The 7607-nt window shown below is 42.4% G+C and overlaps 1 long non-coding RNA gene across 2 annotated transcripts; it reads left to right on the forward strand.

The window, feature by feature from the left end:
• Positions 1–1328: 1328 nt before the first annotated feature.
• On the forward strand, positions 1329–7074 carry LOC134970130 (uncharacterized). 2 transcript variants are annotated; one of them, XR_010189682.1, is made up of 7 exons: positions 1329–2161; positions 2523–2546; positions 3282–3396; positions 3481–3853; positions 4163–4184; positions 5197–5820; positions 6958–7074. It is a non-coding gene; the product is annotated as an uncharacterized LOC134970130 (long non-coding RNA). The 2 variants fall into 2 exon arrangements; XR_010189681.1 differs by having other exon boundaries at positions 3481–4184.
• The last annotated feature ends 533 nt before the right edge of the window (positions 7075–7607 follow it).

Raw genomic sequence — 7607 nt, forward strand, 5'->3', positions numbered from 1 at the left:
AGACTCTTTAAAATTAAAAAACTGTTTTCTATCCCCAGAAAAACGGTCAGGCAGATGCATTTTTGGTTCAGGGATGACCCTCGGGGAAGTCCGTAACAGATCTTCCTGTGACCTCACCCGGAGGGACAGATCCTGAACCATCTGAGTAAGTTCTTGAATCTGACTAACTAGAAGCTGGCCAGGATTTGGCCCAATACCGGCGGGATTCATGAGGCCGACAAAATCTCCCAACTGAATAAGTGAAAAAATTAACTCCTGTTAATTTAAATTTTTTCTTTTGTCTGGCCGGTGATAATGTTATGATTCCCGTACTCCAGACCAGAAGAGATCTTATGGCAGAGGTCTGAGTACTGGGAAGATATGCTGGTTGTGGGAGCAGGAGAGCCTAGTAACCCCTGGCGCCCTAACTCCGTTGTCTCGCCCGTGTTATCAGAAATCCCTTGCGAGACTATGGTTGCTTGAGCCCATGGCAGCCGCGTTCGAAGGGCGGATTATGTCTGCCCAACCCCGATGCCCCCGCAGGTCTTAATGGGAGACAAAGGGAAATCCGAGACAGGGTGATAACAAGGGGCCCTCTGACTAAGCAACCAGGCCAGGGGTTACAAGCTAACTAACTTTAACCAAAGGTATGTGCGGACTAGCCGCCAGGGAAAAGGACAACCAAAGAACCACTGATCCGTTACTCTATCCAGCACCGCTGGATACCAGAGTGGATCTGTGGGAGCGGAATCCTCCGCAAAAGCTCCAGAACACAAATTAACTAAATAATAAACAGTAAGCGGACAAGCCGCAACACACGGCTGAGCCGCGACTCACGAACACCACAGGATGTTAAAGGTGCTCGGTCAGACTCCAGGAATAGATGGCAAACTTCCGAGTACAGGATCTCTGAGGACAGGAACAACCGGATTGAGCAGGACTGGAAACTCTCTGTAGCAGACACAGGCAAACAGGAAGCTATCACCGGCGTCTGTAAGAAGTCCTGAGGGTGCCTTTATTCAGGAACCCTCCAATCAAGATCCAGACAGGGTAATCAATGGAAATGCCGTGCAGCTTGCATGCTGCACGGCCAGCACATAATCAGGTAATTTAGGACAGACCCAGCAACGGGGAACGCGGCTGAACGTGGCGTCCCCGTTGCTAAGGTCAGAGCGGCTCTGTGCGCCCGGCGTCTAGCGTTGCCAGGGAGCCGGCGGCTGAACGCGCACGGCGTCCCTGGTTGCTAGGCGCCGGGCCGCACCGACGAGCGGACCCCGGCGCCTAACACTTTCTTTATTTTGGATCAGGTAAGTTCCCTGGGCCTGTGTTGGTGCCTGTTTTGTTTATTGGTCTGTATGTTGTTTTTGACTGTCATATTTGCTCTCTTGTAGGAGTTTTTTTTTTGGTGACGTAACCCTAGTTGATTTTGTATCTTTGGTGTGCTGTATAACACAAAGAGTTCCTTTCTTTATTTTGGATCAGGTAAGTTCCCTGGGCCTGTGTTGGTGCCTGTTTTGTTTATTGGTCTGTATGTTGTTTTTGACTGTCATATTTGCTCTCTTGTAGGAGTTTTTTTTTGGGTGACGTAACCCTAGTTGATTTTGTATCTTTGGTGTGCTGTATAACACAAAGAGTTCCTTTCTTTATTTTGGATCAGGTAAGTTCCCTGGGCCTGTGTTGGTGCCTGTTTTGTTTATTGGTCTGTATGTTGTTTTTGACTGTCATATTTGCTCTCTTGTAGGAGTTTTTTTTTGGGTGACGTAACCCTAGTTGATTTTGTATCTTTGGTGTGCTGTATAACACAAAGAGTTCCTTTCTTTATTTTGGATCAGGTAAGTTCCCTGGGCCTGTGTTGGTGCCTGTTTTGTTTATTGGTCTGTATGTTGTTTTTGACTGTCATATTTGCTCTCTTGTAGGAGTTTTTTTTTGGGTGACGTAACCCTAGTTGATTTTGTATCTTTGGTGTGCTGTATAACACAAAGAGTTCCTTTCTTTATTTTGGATCAGGTAAGTTCCCTGGGCCTGTGTTGGTGCCTGTTTTGTTTATTGGTCTGTATGTTGTTTTTGACTGTCATATTTGCTCTCTTGTAGGAGTTTTTTTTTGGGTGACGTAACCCTAGTTGATTTTGTATCTTTGGTGTGCTGTATAACACAAAGAGTTCCTTTCTTTATTTTGGATCAGGTAAGTTCCCTGGGCCTGTGTTGGTGCCTGTTTGTGTTTGTTCAAAGTGTTTTGATTATGTTTGTTTTCCATCTTGATAATAAATGTTATGTTTTGTACCGGGATTGATCAGCAAAGTAGTGTTGTTCTTGGCTGGGCTAGCTACTAAAGGGCTAACTTTTTATTTTTGTAATTTAAATTTTTTTAACCAATTATTCTTAATTTTGTAGTAGTTGTTTGTGATGTGTTTGATGTTCTGTTTTTTTAAATAATAGTATTTTTAACAATTACAATTTAACATATGTAGCTTTCATTATAATAATGTTTTTTTTTTTTTTTGTTTTTTTTTATAATATTCTTTTTGGTCCTGAATTGAACCCAGAAAAAAATGTCTTACGCTCCTGCAGTAAGTTGACACACCCTTTTTGTAATAATTTTTTGTTTGCATATTTTTTGGACTTTGTTTTTGTCTTATTCATTTTTGTTTTTTTTGTTTTTATAAAAGTGTGTGATGTCTATATTTATCGCAGCAGAAGCCCTACCTCCCCAACCCACGCCAGCACTCCCACCCCAACCGCCAGCCCCACAACCACAACCGGCTCCTCATCAACCAAGGCAACGGAGGCGTGCTAGGCCACCAATTTTCCGACCCCGTGTCCTACTTTTTGGGATGCCAGATGATGTGGTTGTACGTAGATACAGGCTGCCACCACATCTAATCCTAGACACTCTCTCCATAATAGAGAGTGATCTGGAGTCTGAAATTCGGTATCCTACAGCAATACCACCATTGACACAATTCCTTGCTGTGTTACATTTTTTGGCAACAGGGTCTTACCAGCATGTGGTTGGAGACCTGGTTGGCATGTCGCAGGGCCAGTTCAGTAAGGTCCTGCGGCGTGTCTGCCAGGCTTTCCTCAAGCGTGTGAAGCAATTTATTGCTATGCCTTTGGATGTTGGTGCCCTAGATGTGGTGAAGCGGCAATTTGCGGAAGGTGGTAGTCGCTTCCCACATGTTATTGGGGTTGTGGATGGCACACATGTAGCTATTCAGCCACCAAAACATAATGAAGAAATTTATAGAAACAGGAAACTGTTTCATTCTCTGAATGTAATGGTTGTTTGTGGGCCATCCCTCCAGATCCTTTCCCTGAACGCTAAGTTTACTGGAAGTTCCCATGATGCGTATGTCATTAGACAATCAGGGATATGGCACAGATTAAGATCAAGTCAACGAGCAGACATGTGGTTATTGGGTGAGTTGTAGCACATATTTTGTTCAAAATTTTGTATATTTTTCCAAATTGACTATTTCTAATTATTTTTTTTGCCTCAAACAGGAGACCGTGGATATCCTTGCACCCCCTGGCTCATGACTCCTTACCGTAATCCCAGGCCAGGACCACAGACGGCATTTAACTCCACGCTTACTGCCACTAGGCAGCTGGTGGAGCGCACAATTGGGGTCCTTAAAGGGCGGTTTCGTGTGCTCCACCGCACTGGTGGCGACATCATGTATTCGCCGGAGATGGCAAGTAAAATAGTGGTCCTGTGCGCTATACTCCACAATATCGCGGTAAGGAATAGCGTAGAGCTTCCTCAGACAGAGGAATTGCCTGATGAGGAGCCAGGGGTTGTCCGACACTTCGGTGGGGGGAGTGTTACAAGGAGGGGGAGCCAAGTCAGGGCAAGCATTGTTGCTGAATTTTTCAGGTATAGTGTTTTTTTTTACTCTATTGTTACCAAAATAAAAGCACAGTATGCATCATTTTGTATTTAAATGTAGAAATTGTGTTTGCTATTGTAAGGTCATTGTGTAATGCTTTTTGTGTGTTTGAATCTGTTTTTTTTTTTATCTTCAAAAAACAATAACACGTTAAGCTGACAATTTAATTTTGTGTCAAACAATACTGTGATGTTGCTAAATAGTGTCCTTATTTTTTTACTATTCTAACATCATGATTATTTAAACAAAAACACAAACAAATGAAACTGAATGTTGCCCACTTTGTGAATGTCCAGCTGAAAGACCACACAAACTGAGGTGAGTACTCAGATATGTTTATACATTGATCTAAAACTGTGTGCGTGTCTGTGTTTTTTTGTTTTTAAAATTATGGTTGTGTTTTGCTTAAAATTTGCTTATGCGAATGCGTAGATCCGCTCGTGCGAAATAACACTCTGCTCTTCACAGCATTGCAAAGATCAATAAAGTTATTATAAATGACATATGACAGCATAGATTGTGGACCAATCACATGCTAACAGACATTATAAATATATGCCCAAATAAGGAAAACGCCATTGCCATGATGCGTGCGGCACCTTTCACCAGGCGGGAGCTCCGCGTCCTGGTTGCGGTGATGGACCGCCGCGTAGGCCGCGTTGGGCGATTCATCCCCAATCGTGTTAAGCGCGAGGCCTACGCGGAGGTCTGTCGCCTGCTGCGGTCTCGCGTCCGCAGCAGGCGGACCATCATCCAGTTAGAGCGGAGATGGAGTGATCTCCGAAGGAGGACTCCAGAGCTGTTGGCGGAGATCCGCCAGCAAATCCGCACTATGCATGCACGCAGTAAGTAACATTACATAAGATTATTAGCATAAATAGTGCAAATTTTCACTAAGTGGTAGGCTAATTGCAACACTGAGTGAACATTTTGAAAAAATAGGACAGTGTGTGTGGTTAGGGCAAACATTACTGACTGTAGCAAAGTGTCCCTAAACAAGCGCATGTTTTACATAATTAGTAACCAGGCAGGAAACTGTACCAAAACACTTGATCAGTGCTGTCTATATAATAAGGTAGCTTGAATAGTGATCTGGTGATGTTGGCTAGACAAATCAATATGTCTCAATGGAATAGATACAGGAATGACCGACAAAATTTTTAAATTTCATAATTTTGTTTGCAGTGGGCAACATGAAGAGGTTTGAATAATTATTTTGTAAAAATTCTTACAAAAACTTTCTTTTACATGGAACCGAACAGTGAAAATTACAATTGATTAGTATGTAATTTAACATGCCAATTGAAATATATTTTACCAATCATTCTAGGACGACCACAACGGCAAGCACCACATGATGCACCAGCTCAGCACCCTTCCCCTTCTCACTCCCCCTCCACTTCCCAGTCCCCCTCCCCTTCTCACTCCCCCTCCCCTTCTCACTCCCCCTCCCCTTCTCACTCCCCCTCCCCTTCTCACTCCCCCTCAGCTTCCCAATCCCCCTCAGCTTCCCAATCACCCTCAGCTTCACAATCCACCTCAGCTTCCCAGTCACCCTCAGCTTCCCAGGCCCCCTCAGCTTCCCAGGCCCACTCCACTTTCCACTCCCCTTCTCAGCCAACCTCTCCTTCTCTTTCTGTGACCCCTTCTCCTCCTTCCCATACCCCTTCTCCTTCTACTTCCAACTCACCTTCTCAGCCCCCCTCACCCTCTATTGGCCTAACATTTTCACCGCCCCCCTCGCCCTCTCAATCAGACCCACCCTCTGAAATTACATCCCCAATCCAACCTCCTTCCCCCATCCAGCCTCCTTCCCCCATCCAGCCTCCTTCCCCAATCCCTCCTCCTTCCCCCATCCAGCCGCCTTCCCCCATCCAGCCGCCATCCCCACCCAGTGAATGGGCAGAGGAAGCCCCTGAAGACAGTTCAGGGAGTCTTCATGTTGCCGAGGAAAGTAAGTGTTTTAACATTTTGTTAAAAATGATTACCTACTTACACTTACAATGACAAAACATGCAGTGTTGTACTGTTGGAATTCTTGTACCAAGGAAAATTAATTGTGTTTTTCTTCATGGTGTACATGTTGCATTTACATTTATTTGAGTGTCATTATATGTCCAGTGTTTATGTGTGCCATGTTTTGTGTGTCCACTCTAGGTCGACACTCATTAGGTCAACAGGGTTGGCAGGACAACAGGGTTTATATGTGTTAGGTTTTCTGGGAAACAGTTAGACCTGAGTGGAGTTTAGTATGTTGTTGTTCTTTTACACTTGTGCCTGTGTATTCTTAATATTTACACTTACAAATCACATGCTTCACTTTGTTAGGCAGCCTAACGACCCAATGATTTGTGGTGTGAAAGTTACACTCACAAAATGATTATTGGATAAAGTCAAACCTGTTTGACCTTATTTAGTAAGGGCAGCTTTCATGGAGTGTGGGCATGCTAGGATATGTTGTCCTTCTGAAGATGTTGATATGCAGTGTGATGATGCAGGACCAACACCCTTAAAAAAAAAAAAACAATAAAAAAAAAACCAAATGGGAATGAATGCCAACATGGTGTAACATTGACGAAGATGGTAGTTATCTTTAACATGGGATGTCGGCCATAGCAACCAATAAGATTATACTTAAAAAATTGGGAACCACTTCTACAATATAATATTCATATTTTTGCTTGTTTGCTATGGGCAACGTTCCATCTTAAATATAACTCACATAGTAGTAAATGTAACCCATGGTCTGGAACACTTTAAAATCTTAAAAAAAGGCTGAGCAGGCTTGTGTGTTGTTCTGCTAATGATTGTACCATAAAACAGGCAGGATGTAGTAACTTTGCCATTAAAGCAGGCCTGTCCAAACTGCGGCCCTACAACTGTTGAGAAACTACACATCCCAGCATGCCCTGACACAGCTTTGGCATTCCCTGACCACAAAACTGTGTCAAGGCATGCTGGTATATGTAGTTTCACAACAGCTGGAGTCCAGCAGTTTGGACATGCCTGCATTTAAGTGTGCTTTGCGCCTTGCTTGGCTAATAAGTAATGTAATTAAGTTATTAATGTTTGTGTTGCATCTTAATTTCAGATGTTGCAGTTGGAGATCCCACAAGTTTTGGAGGCATTCTTTACACCATGCGCCAACACCTGCAAGGATTAATGCATTGTGTTGACAATTTGCAAAAATATGCATGATATTGTTTATTTTCAGAAAAAAAAACCTGATTTATTTTAAAAAATAAAATAAAAAAAGTTGATTAAAGTTAACCGGGTGTTGTGTTTATTAATGCAAAAAAGGATCAGCTGATTGGCAGGCAGAAATTGTTTGCAAAAAACATTACACACATCTTGCGTTAGATTATTAACCAAAAAAACAGGAGATTATTGTGTTAAGAAACATGTAAACACCTTCATTCACAAACAACACCTTTAAAAACAAACAAAGGGAAAAAAACAAAAAAAAAAAAACACTTTTACATGTTGATGGGCAATTATGGCAACAAAGTGTTAATCTGGTTTGTTTTGCAGACTTAATTGTTTAGGAACATTATCAATCATTACACTAATTGGATTCGTTATTGAAAAGGGCTTGTTGACTTTAAAAGGAATGGTGTAATTTCACTTAATAGCTTTAAAAAAACATTTTTGAGCGTTTTTCCTTAAAAGTGTGCACTTTTACGGTAAAATGTGTAAATCTACTAAAACTTAGTATTTTTACGATTAAGTATGTGTTATTGC

The sequence above is a fragment of the Pseudophryne corroboree genome, chromosome 11, assembly GCF_028390025.1.
Source record: "Pseudophryne corroboree isolate aPseCor3 chromosome 11, aPseCor3.hap2, whole genome shotgun sequence".
Classification (NCBI taxonomy): domain Eukaryota; kingdom Metazoa; phylum Chordata; class Amphibia; order Anura; family Myobatrachidae; genus Pseudophryne; species Pseudophryne corroboree.